Genomic DNA, 17,143 nt, shown 5'->3' with positions numbered 1-17,143 from the left:
TATCATGTGCTGTGGACTATTTTACCGGGGCTGTTTCGAGCCGAGAAGTCATTTGAATGCTTGTTTTAAGCATACATTTGTCAGAATAACACATTTCTTTAAAAATGTTCACTATCGTGGTTGACTCCTGACACAGACAGATCTTTTTTTGTGATAGCAAAACCTGTTTTAAAGGTTCAGTGAGCTCAGACTGTCATGCATAAAACCTTTGGCTGAACACGGCTATTGTCATGATAAGGCTGAACAGATTGTATAATCTTGGAAGAGAGAGCCAACACTGAGATTAAATTTTGTCTGCCCTCCCCATCATGGGGTTATCCAGAGAGGGAGTGTGGCGGAGGTGCACACCTGTCACTAGTTGTGTTCCCTTCTCAACGCCAATGACATTTTGATGTTCCTGGAGCCAGCTGTAGCTGTGTGTCTCAGCCAACAGCCTCCCCTTACTGAGATGGGTGTCCTGTGATTTAGAGCCATTTCCAACCATTACAAACAAAACAGATGGGATCTTGTAATTGCCATCTGTGTAAATCCTCACATTATTTTCCCACTGTGCACCTGTGATATTTTTTTTTCGTCATTATTAAGTCTTTGGACTGTGAAAACGAATTGGTAGATGGTGCCTGTGTGCCGGCTACTTGTTCCCAGCAGCTGTGCGATGCAGGGCTTATGTTCTCCTCCGTCAGGCCCAGGGTGTTTGACGCCACAGCCGGTTCTTACCTAACATGGGCTCCCGCACTCTGTGTTTGCACAATAAATACAATGCCACTTGAATTATACAGCCGAGAGGGTGGCGGCAGGACATGGGAGGAGGAGAGGGAGAAGCGGCAGGAGAGAGACAGGCCATTCTTTGGAGGGGGTTTGTGATAGACGAGCCAAGAAAGAAAGGTATTTCCTTCCTCACAAATATACTGAACATTTGAGATAAATCATACTGAAAAAAAAGAAAAAGAAAAAAACACAAACACATTATGATCCTTAATCAAATAATAGACCGATGAATGTATATAATCGACGTTTATCTGTGAGCGGCGTTAAACACTGAAGTCTCTCTTCACAAATGGGGTACAATAGCATGACGCATGAAATGAGGTTATGTTTGAAATATCTTATTTGCACAATTTGATTCAAATCACCGTAAATAGTTCACCTCAAAGCCCTAAAATCATAATCACCCGACTCTAAAACTAATTATGAATATCAAACGATTCTTATTTACTGATGCAACTGAGTGAAGGAGCTTTCTCCTCTAGTTTTTATTAGTAAGAGTTGGGGACTTAAGTCACATGATTTGGACACATGTTTTGATAAAGTCATAAATGAAGTGACCTCATTGTGACTCAACAAAATCCTGAGACTTTCAACATGATTTCAACACTGACAACTTGTGTTTTCAGATGGACGTCAATCTCACTATTTGAAATAACTGATATTCACCCCATGTCCAGGTAAAAAAAAAGGACATACTTTGTAAAGGAATTCCAAATGAATTACAAAAAGGTAAATGTGCTTTCTTTTCATACAACCTTTATTCGTGTTTTTACAAAAGAATCATTGTGGGCTTTGAGTGCTGTGACAATGGGCTAGAAAAGTTTCAGACTAGAGACTTACTGTATATACCTTGACTTTTAGGACCATGGTATAAATTGTTGATTAACTTGAGACTTTAAAATGAATGACTTAGTCCAACCACTGTCACTCATACATTCCATACGTTTTCTATTCCCTCGAAAACCTTTCTTATCAGCTTTGTGTTTGTGTGAAATATATAAAAATTATTTATGAATGGGACCTTTTATAATAGAAATGTGTACTGGGGAAGGAGAGTTTACTCCCCTATATATCACCCACACACAACACACACACACACACACACACACACACACACACACACACACACACACACACACACACACACACACACACACACACACTTATGGCTTAAAATACTTGATATATGAGTCTCGATATATATATATATATATATACACACATTATGTTTTCATAGTGTTTATGTGTTTATATATTTATATATTGTATATACATACTGTATATATGTGTACACAAACACACTGACTCTTGAACGGCAGAAGTCAGTAACATTTCATGGGCAACTGAAGCAATGATAATTAATTTAGTCTGTTGTCAGATTCATGTTTCTCACTAAATCATGAAACCAGATTTTGACATGCTGAAATACTCCTCTCCTCTTCTGCTCTCACCTCGAGTAAGTATAGATATATATGCATCAAAGTACATAATTCATCACAGCAAATATGACCTTGGGTGGTTTGCTGAGGTGAGAAGCTGTACGGCTGTGCATTAAGTCCAGAGAGAACAGTTTGATGGCTCCTTTTTTTTTTTTTTAGTAATTCTCGCCCATAAGTGATATTTCAAATAAATATGTTAAGCATTTTGCTTTTGAACCCGCAGATCTACAAATAAATGTTTAGTTATGATACACAGTTCGTCACATTCAAATTGTTTAGTGCTCGGTTCCGGTACCATGAAATAATGTTACAGCTGAAATACCGCTGCAGGGCTGCAGGGCTGCAGGGCTGCAGGGCTGCAGGCACAGGGGTCTTCCCTCCAGATTGAGCCTCGGCAGGGGTGAGATACGACTCTCTCCATCACGAAGGATATCGCGTGATGGATGACCTGAGCGTAAACTAAACACTCAGCGGGGGTCCAAGACACGCATCAGGCCAAACGGTGGTGCAGTTTTTTTCCCTTAATGCTGAAGGAAATGTGTGACTATGACCAAACATTCTGACATGTTGCAATGTTCCGCTTTCCCAGCCCTGTAAACACTATGAGCAGGTCCAGAACCTTCCTGCTCTTTCTTCCTCTATGTGTATTCAGTAAGTAGTGTTAGTTTTGGCTTTGAACAGGTAGAGGAATAGTCTGCTCTGTGCTTAACAATGACCTATTTGTTATTCTCTACCAGAGCATGGATCTTGCACACACCGAAAGTTTCCTCCTGTTGTTGTTACTCTGTGTGTCTGGGACCCAGAGGTAAACACAGCTAACGAAGTGAAATATTTTAGCATGAGTCATGCAAATTTTTAACTGAAGTCAGTCCACATAGACATTTTTCCTCGGTCTCTTCACAAAGCTGTGGAATCCTTTCCCCTTCCCTCTCTCCCTGTTGCTGCGCCACCATTGCAGTCCCATATGTGGTCAGTGGACTTCAATCTTACATGTGCTCAGTATCAAATGTTCAATAACTGGGGGGTGAAATGAAATCTTGGAGGAGGTTACACGAATACGTGCAGGCCTTTCCTTGCCTACTACCAAGGCTTGAATGAGAAACGTGCTCATAAGACTGCAGTCATTCGAAAGAAATCTGGTTTGGGCACGTTGGGGTAGGAGGTGGGGGGGGGGGAACAAGCAAGAAAACAACACATAGCTCATGTGAGCACGCAGTATAACGAAGGCCGTCCACACGCTGCATTCATCTCTCGTGCTTATTCGACAAACACAGAGAAGTCAGATAGATTTATTAGACCCCGTCCTCGCCAGTGGACTTCAAAGCTCAAGCAGTGCTCAGAAAGATGGTTTCACTCTTTCATGTCTCACCCCGTGGGAATTCTTGGTAACTTGAGCTCCAAATTTTCACCTGAAAAATAAAGCTGCGACTTTTTTTATTACCCCCTTTTCAATTTCAGGCCAAGGCGTCTGGTGTAACACTTTCTTAGGTGTCTCATTCTTTTAGATTAACAACGGGCCAAACCACAGTCCCAAATAAATTACAAACTATACACTCTTGCGGCAGGTCTTCATTAAATTGTGTGCTGCTGTGGAGACAGCTCAACTTATCTCTATTTCCTTTTATTTCAACATGATGTTACATCCAGTGAAATTCACTACCATTAATCTCTTTGTGTGATTGAAACCGTGTCAACCAAAACTTCCCTTTTTTTTAATCATCTACGATCAATACATTTCCAGACAAAGCAAATTACATGACAGGGGTTTCCTGACAAAGCCAGACAGGCTTTTGAACGATTCCCATCGGCATTCAAACAAAAAGCTATCCAAAGTTTGCAGTGGGAGCTTGTGATCATGTGACCCTCAGTGCAGTTAGATGTCTGCACCAGTGTTACTTTCTATAACTTCAGTCTCACCAGAGTGTACTTAAATATGAAAGCTGATTCAGACATCTCTGTTAATTTGGTGTTGTAAGTTACATCTAAGGTAGCTGTAGATTGCTGTATCCCACTCTGTAGTTGGGGAGACCCCAAACGGTTATACCCGGTCATCCCTACTCTCTAATTTCCCTCAGCTCTGGTATGAGCTCTTGGTCAGCACTGCAGTGATTTAATTTCATGAAACAGGTTTCAATATTTATAAACGGCAGTCTGCCATTTCAGCCGACGCTCTTTGAAGCATGAGGGGAACTTCAACACGCCATTTTAGTCCCACCGCCGAACTTGCGTGGATGAGACTGAAACCAGACAACTAGCCAAAATAAAAATGTCCCAAAAAATCTGAAGTAGTTGCAGTGGAGAGTACAGTGTAGGCCAGGGGTGGGCAAACTTTTTGGCTCAGGGGCCGCATTGACTTTTAAAAACTGACTGACGGGCCGGGTCAGGACAAGATACGATACATATAAAAAGAAATGCATTTGTTAACAGTACATATCAGACTCGTATGACTTTTGCTTTGAAAATAAAACCAGCTTTATATACAGCTTTCATGCACAGAGCGTTTTTTTCCCTTGTAGCTTCACATCCAGATCATTCATGTGTGTCAGTATGTCCACAGTAAAGGCTAAATCACAAAGCCAATCCTCGTCATTCAGCTCAGGAAAATTCTCAAGTAGCTCCAAAAATGAAATAATCTCCTATTTGAGTCCCAACATTCATTGAGCCTCTCATTCAATCATTCCCATCAAGTATGAATTCTGTACCAATCTTTGGCGGGCCGGATTAAAAAGACCAATGGACCGGATGTGGCCCGCGGGCCGTAGTTTGCCCACCCTTGGAAGAGGCCAAGCCTGGCTTGTTTTTATCAGACATCAAGCACGAAGCCCCGAAGGCCGCCGATGTTTCGGCACCGCAGCTCGACGGAGTCACTGGGAATTAAATTTATCACGGCAAAACTTCTAAAGATTCTCTTGCAAATGTTTGTTTTGTTTTTCTGGCCACAAACGTCAATATAATGGTTTACTCAAAACCTCCCCTAAAAATAAGCTACTTTCCGAGTTACAGATGTCAAACAAAATTAGCAATCAACCAGAGAACGAAGTTTGGGCAGCTGAGATCCAGACGTTTCCCGCAGGAGTCGAAGTCGCTGTCCTGGGTGTGGCACTCCCATGAGTAATGCTGCCCGACGATACATGTTTCTTTTTCAGCTTGGACCACAAAACAACTTTGTAGGATTAGATAATAACAGTCATCAGATAGATTTCGTAAAACAGGATTTGGGCTGCAATAATGAGAGCCATCTTATACAGATTCATTACTTTTTTCTTATTTTTGGCAAACCAGCACCATCAGTCAGAACATAACAACTTGGATTTTAGTAACAGCTCCACCAAGTGCGGTGGATGACCTTATAAAGGCTGTGTTCAAATGAAAACTGCTACTCAAAAGACTTCATGGGGAAGAAAACAAGTCGAAAGGCGGAAAGAGGAAATCAAAAATTGATTAAGATTGACCCGCTTTTGCCGTGCGGTAGATCATGCAAGGCAAATATTTTCTTTCTGTTGGCTCATGTTTTTTGATGTTCTTTGAGTACATTTTCACATTTTCTTTTACACTTCTTGTAATTTCATTGAAATTGTGTGTCTTATTGTGTATTATTACACCTTTTTGATTCAGCTGTAGAGCTATGTTTGAAATATGATGTTTGTTGTTTTCTTTTCTCCCATTTTCTAGTATTTTTGGAGTCACATCGCTTATCTGTTCTTTACAACTCATAAAGTACAAGTATTTTGAGGTTCCAGTCATTGTTTTCACTTGCTGACCCCCTCCCCTCACACTGGCCGGCTCCCATGGACACTCACCCAAAGCCATATATGGATAATCCAGCCCAGGAGAGCTGACAGAACAAATGTGCAATTGAACAGGGCATTTCATAATCACAGAATTAAAGAACATATTTTACTAGGCCACCACAATTCCACCAGGATGATATAATATTTTGCTGCGGCAGCCATGGTTTCCATGACGATTAATGATGAATAGAAAACCATTGTGTAACAGAAGCCCAAATAGAAGGGAGTCATAAAGTTTGCAGGCCAAGCCGTTAATGTCTGTCACACGCCTCCATTCTGTTTTGCTAACATTAGCTTGGCGGACATTCCCATTAGCTGCAGGTCGGAGCCCCCGAATGACTTCATCTACCAGAGGTCAATTGAAGTTCATGAAATTTGCTTTTTTATTCACATGAACCTTGATGTGCCTTTGGCACTCAAGACACAGACGGACCCTTTTTAAGCTGGTCGAACATGTCAGAAAAAGAGTTGTGAGAATTTAATTTAAAGTTTTCTTTTCGGGGGGGGGGGGGTTTAATGGAAGCTTTTATTTGTTGCAAACTGAGAACAAAATTTGGCGGATTTACTGTGAGCCTGTGAGTTTGTATTCTATTCCAGTACTGCTTTGGTTGAGCTGAGCTGCAACACACACACACACACACACACACACACACACATACAGAAACATTTCCCCAGCACCCTCTCTTGAAAAGGCTGTTGTATGTATTTTTGTATTTCATTTGCCGAGTGAATAATTGTGATGCTTTGCAGGAAGAAGTTTTACGTGTTATTTCAATGCCGGTTTAGCTGCAGAAAAAGCACAAGGTGCTCAATTAGTATTCATGGCGGATCTGTGGCGATATCAATCTGAGATTACACCGCTCGCCGGGATTTATAGCATCACGTACGCATGCATAAGACCTCACTTTGTTCCTCTATTAAATGCAACAGAATGATCTTCAAACCCTCCGCTGTGATGGGACGGGCGGGCAGACAAGAGAGAGACCTCGAAAAAAAAAAATTTGGAGCAGACTGGAAAATCATTTAGAAATGTAAAAATCTGTGTGAGTGAGTGAGTGTGTGTGTTTAGTGTGGGGATTGGGTATTACAAACTGCTTCCTCCTGAGGTTGTTTACCAATGCTGTAGCAAGCAAAGGGGGTTCTTTTTCACACCAGTGCCAGGAATGTCATTAATATAAGCGGCGGTGATATTTACCCCCCCCACAACCCAACCCCTGCCCACACCAACACCACTTCCCCAACCCCCCCGCCCCAGTAGCCTCTCATAGCAGTATGTGAAGACAAACACAGACATTCTGTGTGAGCTCACTTGCCATATATCTGCAGAAGGGATGAAGCGATGTTTATGTGGAATAATCAGTGTATTCATACCATTTAGCCCTCAGTGGTTTCATGGGGAGTGTGTGTGTGTGTGTGTGTGTGTGGGGGGGGGGGGGGGGGGGGGGGGGTTACAGTGTTGTGACTCCTGGACAGATTCATATCAAACCATCTCAAGGAGAAAGAAGGTTACACAATAAGGGATCAGCTGCGCTTCTCCTATTTAAATACCATCTTGCTATTTGGTTTCATGTCGGAGGATTATGTTTAGCATGCTGGCTGCTGTGTCATGAATCAGCCGGCGGAGCAGAATATTAAGCTTAATAACAGACGGAGTGGAGAGGAGACAAGATCCCCACATGTTTCTGCTGCTTTGCTGCATCTGATTGCACAGAAACACGGCTGTGTGCGTTGCCCCTCGCAGTCACATCGACTTTTTAAGGAATTCAATTACTCTCTGAAATGAACAGCCAGTGCTTGTGGATGGAATGGGTTTTAGAGTGAGAGCCATCCATTGCAGCAGGAATGTGTCACATTTCCATGAATACTGAATGGAGTCTGCTACAGTAGGCAGCCTGTCCCTGTCATTGTGATTTGTATTTTTATCCCCCCCCCCCTTTCCTTTTGCATTCGGATTGTAAACTTCCTCCTGCGGCAGCTGCACTCCCCTGCCAGCACATTTTCGCCTCCCTTGCCCGTACGACTGCGACCGATGATGTCACATCATACGTGCAACATGCATCACAAGAGGCATAAACGCATACACGTCGTCCAAATATGGCTCTCCACTCTGATCGAAGGGCGTGAACAAACAGAATCCGAACAAACCGTCTATTGAGGAGTCTTCAATCCTGTTTGCCAGAAATGATGTCAATGTAGTCATGGCAACTATTCTTACACATTACCCAATGCTTTTCCACAGTTAAAGTGGCACTTAAGTGCTATTTTTCTGACAAATGTCAGAGACAAATATGGCAGAGGGAAGAGACATATAAAGCAGCTCTGTTAAGGTTAATCCTTTAATTCATCCTGTGTTTTGAAACTGCCAAGCACCATGGAGAAAGAAGATGGGAAGAAGGAGCACTAGGAAATGTATGTATGTATGTATATGTGTGTGTGTGTGTGTGTGTGTGTGTGTGTGTGTGTGTGTGTGTGTGTGAGTGTGAGTGTATGTATTTAAGAACTGTGTTCCAAAAAAAGAAACTGCTTTTCTATGGTGTCTCATTTTGTATCATACACACATTGTCACCTATTGCTATTAGCAGGTAATAACTGCTGATGTTTTCACCCAAAAATGCTCAGACTGGCTGACAACTCTGCAAGATTAGCGTGAAAGAGTCGGGTAAACTGTGACTGTAATTACATGTAGTGCAAAAAACTGGGGTCCTGTCGGAAATGACTTCAATGGAAATGATCGAAAAATATTTTCATTATTTTGATGCTCATAAATTCACTTGATTGTTTGCCAATCTGAAATGATGCGCTAAAAAAAGAAAAAAAGGACATGAAAATGTTTCTGAAAATGTACTTAATGTGCTCTTTCAAAAAGATTCATCTATGATCAGGGAAATAATAACTGATAACTATTCGGAATTTTTACACGTTCCAGCAGGAACTCGGGCTTCGTGTTTAGACTATTCGGTAAACCACCAAAGAAAAATGGAGCTAAAATAAGTTTTTTAGAGAGAAACCACTCCTCCCCCAGCTAAACCAGCAGCCAGACACTCCAGTCCAGAGAGCTGACACAGTGATGTTGGGGTAACAAGAGGAGGTGGAGCCATATTTCGCTGATGGATGCCTTTTGATAGAAATGGGGAAAGGTGATAGGCTGGGCAAAAAAGAGCGTGAGAACACACAAAAAAAGAGCCGCGGTGCAGAAAAACAAGTGTTTTGGAGGGCCGCCGTGTGCAAATGCATCAGCAGCTCAATGCTGTAATCTCTGGGGAGAAGCAGGAGAGTAATTGTGACATTGCTCTTTGGCTTGGAATTTCTAGTGAGTGCAATTTAGCCCAGTAATCAGAAAGCATCGGAGTGAATAGTCAATGCGGTCAATTCAGTCGATTCGGTTGCTTTGGATGACAAATGAAAACCCCTTGGTTTCTATGCTTTATCAGTCACTTCTTCAAATTAAGCACGGCGTGTACAGTTTATGTACAGTGCATTTAATTCCAAAGTTGCAAATCATGCATGTGCCCTTACCCTGTCCTCGAATAGCATTACGCTCCTCATTCAGTGCAGTTTATTTATAGATCTATTCATTAAGTTTGAGGTAATGCATTTAAAGCAAGCCATAACTGGAAAAAGAAACATAACAATTGCAAATAAGGCTGATTAAACTCATGTTTTCTGAAATCACAGGCCAAAAGGTCTCATAAACAGGCATTTATATCTTTAATTTAGGGTGAAACCAGCGGTTTGCTCATAGGGTAGATATACAGTTAAGTTTTCCTGGAGGCATGATGTTAATCTGACTAGCAGTGTGTATCATGTTACTGTTGTGTTTTATAATGCCTTCCTTCCCGAGCAACAAATGTAAACATACAGTCAGAACATGTAATTTTAAACGTAAACAATTGTGAATCTTTGATTGCACATTAATATTAAACGGATTGGCGATGTTCCTGTTTACTCACCACCAGCAAGAAAGACAATGCACACATGCAGAGAAAAAGTCGAATTAAAAATCAACTCAACATGCCATGAAATTTTGTTTCATTTTTATTAAATTGATTAAACCCTGCGCTTGCGTTTAATATTTGTCTGTTAAATACTGCAAATTAAATTGAAAAGCCTTTTTTTGTCAATGCTTTAATGTCAAACAAAAAAATATGTCCTTTACTATGAAGTTAAGCAGTAAAAATGCCAAAATGTAATTCCATTGATACTGATACTTACATTTGCATTTAAATAGCCTCATAAAAAACTTTTGGGGAGGGGGGTTGATTTGAATTTCATTTCTTAAACGGTCAAATTTGCTGGCCGGCGTGAATCGGCGGCTCATGTGAACCCTATACATTTGACATATTGTAAGACATTGTTGTTCGCTGGGGATTTTGCAATGGCTTTACAGTGACCTTTGACCCGACGTCACGTGCCGACGGCACTGTTGAACGATTGGCTCTCCGTGCGTCACTTCTTGCAGATGTGCTATCCTTAATAGGTTGTTTGTGTACTTACCACATGAGTTATGTGCCTTGATGTAATCCATTTTGAAAAGCACAAGCACAGAACATTCTATTCAACAAATGTCCCTGCTGCTATTTATTGAGCATCTACCTCGCTCATAATTGCGTTTTTTTTTTTTTTATCTCTTGCCTCAGAAGAAACAGAATCACAAAACATATCCGTGCCTTTTCACATATATGTAGCGCACGTGTGTAGGATGGTCGTGTTCTGTTGGAGACATTGTTACGACATAGTGTACGTCCTTTCCTGGAAATGTCTTATATTATCCCTGGAAGAGCTTGTCTGTGGATCAGACTGAAAATCAATTTTCTGGGAAATCTGCACTGGCAATTTCCCACCCAAAGACCTGCTAACCCCACATGAAATATGTGAAAATGAAAGCAGGGTCATTATAAGGAAGATGGGTCTTCTGTCTTCCACAATTTTGTCTCTCCAACCTCCTGATTATGAGCACAAGCTCTAAAAAGCTACAGCTTGTTGCCCCTCTGCCGCCTCAGTCTGGTGGAATTCTTATTCAGATCTTCTCTTCTGTCCGGCTCTACTTCCAACGCATCAACATTTTCCATCCATCCATCCATCGTCCGCCGCTTATCCTGCACTCAGGGTTGCAGGGGATGCTGGAGCCGATCCCAGCTGTCATCGGGCGAAAGGTGGGGTTCACCCTGGACTGGCCGCTTGTCAATCGCAGGGTCACATATACTGACAGACAACCATTCACTCACTCGCTCATTCGGGGCAATTTTCCCAATTATTTTTCCAATTAACCTGCTGCATGTTTTTAGACCAGTGGTTCTTAACCTGGGTTCGATCGAACCCCAGGGGTTCGGTGAGTCAGTCTCAGGGGTTCGGCGGCGGTCAAGACACACATTGGTGATGACATCACTGGCTGCAGGTGATCACGCCACATTGCTTGGCCTATCCGTGCTGCAGGGATTTTGGCGCGCTCAGTTGTAGTAACTTGTGACTGTCGTGATGGTGCGTCATGTGATTTCTTTCTTAATATTTTAATCCCTTCATACTAATTATGTCGGGCAAAAAAAGAAAGGGGTCGGAAGAACACGTACAATACGGATTCACATGTATGACGGAACGTGATTGGAATCGATGTCCTAACTGCATGATTTGGAATGAAAAGATGAGCAATTCTTGTCCAGCACTGGCAAAACTAAGGGAAGGCTTCCTTCAGCTGCATGGAGATGGGAACTACAAGAACATAGCGCTTGCTGAATTCAAGGTGAAGGGAGCCAGATTCGATGAAAAGGCTACTCTGCCTGTTCTTTGTACCCATCAACGAAACGATCCTCGATCCAATAAAGAAGGGTTCGGTGAATGCGCATGTAAAACAGGTGGGGTTCAGTACCTCCAACAAGGTTAAGAACCACTGTTTTAGACTGTGGGAGGAAAGCGGAGAACTCGGTGGAAACCCACGCAGACAGGAGAACATGCAAACTCCACACAGAAACATCCCCTTGTCAGAATCGAAATCGACATTTTCCAACTGATATAGCTAATGACTAAAATAAATGTGCTCCGTTGAATTAACAAAAACAAAACCATCAAGTACTACTCTTTGCCTCCAACAAGGTGAGGGAGAGTTCATGCCTGAGAAGAAGACGGGCTTGTCAAAGACATACGTTTCAACACCCTCTTGAGAAAGTTCACAAAATCAGTCACGAGGTTGTTCAGCAATTTTGTCCTAAACAACTTAGAGGTTCGATGTTTCGACTGTGGTTTCACTGGCCGGGCTGTCGTTCCCGGCCTGCTCTGTCCTTAGATTACCACAGTAATGAAAGGTCTGTGTGTGTCAGACTTTTTTGGTTCATTAAACAGAAAAAAAGAGAACATTTCTTCAGAAAATCTTGAAAAATTTGCAGCTGGAGTTATTATTCGGAAGGGATCAGCATTTCCTCGTTCCCTGCCCTGAAGAGTTTTAACCTTTGAGGACACAAAGTGCGACCAAAGATTCTGCAGTGCAAGGGCACTGAGATAGATGATTTTTTTTCATATAAAAATGTAATATTTTGGCATTTTTCTAATACGATAGTCAATAACAAATGATAGAAAACTTCTGAATTAAGGAAATCCATATTTATGGATATGGTTACGAATACTGGAACTTTCGGAATTTGACGGGGGACCTTTCTTGGCATTAGTCGTGGCTCTGAGGCGAGAGGGGATTTGACTGATACTGCAAAACATCTGGATACTGAAAGAAAAGGTAGTTTCATAAAATAATCTTGTACAGTAATTTCAACTAAATGTTACAAGGGCTCAAGAAAAGGGCACACGTATTAAGTAAGAAAACACCTGCAGTGAAGCGGTTGATGTTTGTTTCTTCCCATTATATAATATTTATTTTTAATTTCTTTTTAATATGTCAGATGATGTAGTTTCCATGAAAGTGAGAGCTGTTAAATGTGTGAAGTGTCGACTCCCTGGTTGGCTGTGCAGCATCGTCTGCCTAGCTCGATGCTAAGCTACGTCGATCATCAAGCGGGCAAAGTTGTGTATTCACAGCTCGAACTTGAGACTGGTATTGATTTTCTCTCATACTCTAAGCTGAAAGCAAACAAACATTTTTTCAAAATAACTGCTTTTGGCGAGATTTTTTTTTCTGAGAGAGAAAAATAATTCCACCCAACAAAAGGTTTAATTCGCCATCGATTTGCCAAGCAACGCATTCCTGAACAGATATTACGAACTTGTATTTTCCCCCTTTTGTACTGAGCCCTGTGGCAGAGATTTCTGTGTCAGAAACTTGTGTGTTCACAGTTTGCAAAGATGATAAGCCTTCTCATAATCTCGAGTTTGACCTGAGTGGTTCGGCTCCCCTCCTATCTCCCACCCTGCGCGACCGGCGTCAGGGGTCCCTTTGTTTCGCCACCTCCTGAATGCAACACAAAAGGCCACACAAGGCCACTCCAGTGTTCGCCACAATATAGCTGCGCTGTTTCAATCCCACAAAGCTGCTGGTGTTGGGAAATTTCCAGCCAAGAGGGGCACAGAGGAACAGCTTAGCTCGCCGTGTGTTACCGAAATGCCCCCATCCTGGTCATTGATGTAAGAAGATTTGGAGTGAATACTACTGTATCAGACAGAGTAGGAGTACCTGTGGAGTTTATTGTAGAATTAGCTCCATTCAGAGCTTAATGTAATAAATCCTGCAAGGTTAAATGTCGGCAGGCGAAAACAAAGGAACCATTAAGATGCTTATTAGTTTGCTTATTCATATAACAATACACATGCATCTTAAAAATGGCAGTGGGCGAGTCAGAAGGAGTAACTGTAAAAATTCTGTTTTAGTAAAATCTCGTGAATATCAGCAAAATACATGTGGATTATGAATGCAATTCCTGACATAGTTGATTATATTGTGTTTTATCCCTGATAACTACATCTAAGACCGTTTAAAGTTGTAGCTTCTCCATTTCTAGCCAAGTTTACCTCCTGTGTGCAGATAAATAAAAACAGGAGGGCATTGTAGTTCATGATATACATATATATATATCTTGTATTTGTATGGCATAAAGTCCATAACAAAGCCGTTACTAGAATAGAGCATTAATTTATATTACAATTGAATACTCAGAAACTTCAATGGAAAATAAGAACATGCACTTTTGCCCTTAAAGATACAGTGAAGTAGAAGTATAGAGTACTATCTACTGTCTTCTAGTACTACTCAAGTACTGTACAATTACCTTCAAACTGTAAGGCACCACTTGAGCCTGCGCAAACAGATTTGTCCATATTCCCTCCTGCACAGTGAGCGAGAAGTGCATGTGCAATAATGACTGACTGTGCATCGGCCTGCGGAGGTGCCAATAAATAAGCCTAAGTATGTACAGTATGTGCAGCTCTCCTTCTTCTAACCTTCTCCCTCTGCAGCCGAGGCCCATCGGGCGTTTACTCAGTGCTATGTTTACTGTCTGCAGTGACCCGCGGTGTGGGCGGAGATACACCTGCGGCCCCGAACTGGGATCGGGACTCGAAACAGCCAGCAGATCTGGAAGAATGTCACAAGGACGTGGGGAGTGATTCCATGTCCCTGTGAAAAGCCATTAATCACAAATCAGCCCCGATCAAAATGGAAGGTCAAAGGATGAACCGGCGGTGTGTGATTTTTCCACTTCCCTCTGCTGAAAAAGGATCTACTTCTTCTTTATTCTTATCTCTGTATCATTTGCCCTTTTTCCATGAGACACTATCTTTGCTGTTTCCACAAAATGCTCCACATCCCCCCTGCTGCACTCTGGAGAAATGCCAGTACAAACAGCTTGGGCAAACCTGCTCTCAGAACACAGTCCATAAGTGCATTTGGCCCCTGCTGGCTCGCCTGTGTGTGTGTGTGTGTGTGTGTGTGTGCGTGTGTGTGTGCGTGTGTGCGTATGTGTGTGTGTATGTGCGTGATGCACAGCTATCAGTATATCCAGAACCAAGGTTCCGGTCTACTTTGTGTCATAACATTATCATACATGATAAATATTACATTTTGCTTGTACTACTTTCACACTCAGTTATTGGGATCATTCAAACAAAGTAGTATATTACTTTTTGATTATTATTTTTTTTTAAACAAGCATTACTCTTTTTGAATTTCTCCTTTCTTTGGTTTGATTTGATGTCGAAGTCACGATACTGCAAGTTTGGAGCATTTATTAAGTTTTTTTTTCTTATTTATTTTGGTGACATTTGTTCTGAAAGCAGTTAATGACCAGCCCAGGTAGCAAGAACTTGCATTTGTCTGCAAGAAAGTTGTTTTGATAAAGGTGATGGTTGCATTCTTGGATTTTAGTTGGGATTGCTCTCGGTCTGTTTTGCTGACCGTGCAGCATTTAACACCACTAACCGCCCTGCTTTATCTTGTTATATATTGGTATTTTTATTTATGTATTATAGTTCAGAACCCACCCCCTGTACATCCCAACCAGAGGGAAACTATTAAACATTTTGCCCAGAAATGAATTACCAAGCAATGATTTATAAAAGCGTAAAAAGTCAAACAAGGACAAACCTCCTTGAAGACAGTAAGACTTGAAGAATAAAGACAAAAGAATGATACGGTAAAATTAACTTCCTGAATTAAATGAGTTTACAATTCAGAGAGTGAGATCATAAATTCCACATTTACAGGGTGATAAAATCCTTTTTTTTTCGATGATGAAACACAGCTAAGGTCCATCTATAAACCCAAACCAGAGCCGAGAAGGAGTCCGTTGGTCCAGCTTAACATTCGGCTATGCACTGTCAGCAAAACATTTACGATATATTTCTAAAATAAGAACAAAGGGATTTGTCAAATTTTCAAAATAAAACAAATTGAGTTGTTCGTTGCACCACAGTAATAAGTGCCAATGTAAGACCTTCAATAGAATGTGAATGAATTTAAATCAATGATTACCGTGATCAAATTTGAATAAAATCTATGGTCTATGGTCACTAACCAACCAGGCGGTCACTAACCAATAACAGGAGGTGGTAACCGCTATTTTGAGTCCGTACAAAAGTATTCAATCATGAGTCATGGCAGTTTGCTAATAACAAAAGTGCTCTCATCCCCAATAAAGAGATAATGCATTTGTAAAGAATTATTGTTTGTTTAGTGGCAGCTATGTAAGGCTAGCATGAAAATATTCAGCTTTGATAGACTGATGAATGAATATAAAGAATGCAATCTCTAGTTATGGGTGAAATATATATATTTTTTGCAATGATGGTACTACTATGACTACCACTACTGCTTAGAATCATCATCATCATCATCCGAATTATAATCACATGGATCCCATTCAGTCCCAACTTGGGAGAGATTGATAAGTCTTATCACAGTAACATATCGATAATGGTCCAAAAACATGCAGAAAGTTAACTGGAGGCCTCTAACACAACGCATCCCTGGCTACAGGATAGCTGAAATAAATTAAATGTATGTGTTTGCTTCTCTCCTGCTCTTATCCCTCTCTTGTACAGCACTTTGAATGAAAGTGCACCGTTTTAAAGGAGATTTTTGATTGTTGACGAATTCTCACCGGGACGAGAAGGGGACCCACGAACATATGACCATTGTCGGAGACTGGTGATGACACTTTTCACAAGGATAACTGGTAAATAAAATAGATAGATAGATAGATAGATAGATAGATAGATAGATAGACAGACAGACAGACAGACAGACAGACAGACAGACAGACAGACAGACAGACAGACAGACAGACAGACAGACAGACAGACAGACAGACAGACAGATAGATAGATAGATAGATAGATAGATAGATAGATAGATAGATAGATAGATAGATAGATAGATAGACAGACAGACAGACAGACAGACAGATAGACAGATAGATAGATAGATAGATAGATAGATAGATAGATAGATAGATAGATAGATAGATAGATAGATAGATAGATAGATAGATAGATAGATAGATTCATACACACATACATACAAAAATACATACAGAAAAAAATGTCTCTTTCTATCTGTTATAGAAGTGGAGGCATTAGAGTTGTGCTCAAGAGAGCCCGATCACACTAAGTCCTTCATTCCCACAGGGAGGGGGACACACTGCTGAAGTTGAGTGCAGAAAAAAAAATCTAAATTGTCACTTTAAAAAAGAAAAACACCTCAGACGGTGAGTC

General features: G+C 41.2%; 1 protein-coding gene and 1 long non-coding RNA gene across 3 annotated transcripts in view; one reads left to right on the top strand and one right to left on the bottom strand.

Annotated features, from left to right (window-relative positions):
- LOC147214709 (uncharacterized) overlaps nt 1–17,143 on the bottom strand; it is a 114,461-nt gene that overhangs the window by 71,587 nt on the left and 25,731 nt on the right. The window lies entirely within an intron of this gene.
- LOC147214711 (uncharacterized) lies at nt 625–15,466 on the top strand. The gene is made up of 3 exons (XR_015104332.1): nt 625–885; nt 14,268–14,339; nt 14,437–15,466. It is a non-coding gene; the product is annotated as an uncharacterized LOC147214711 (long non-coding RNA).

Source organism: Fistularia commersonii, chromosome 33 (assembly GCF_037954325.1).
Source record: "Fistularia commersonii isolate RoL2024-O1a breed Wild chromosome 33, RoL_Fcom_v1.0, whole genome shotgun sequence".
Lineage (NCBI taxonomy): Eukaryota > Metazoa > Chordata > Actinopteri > Syngnathiformes > Fistulariidae > Fistularia > Fistularia commersonii.
This window is presented reverse-complemented; position numbering and strand designations above follow the sequence as displayed.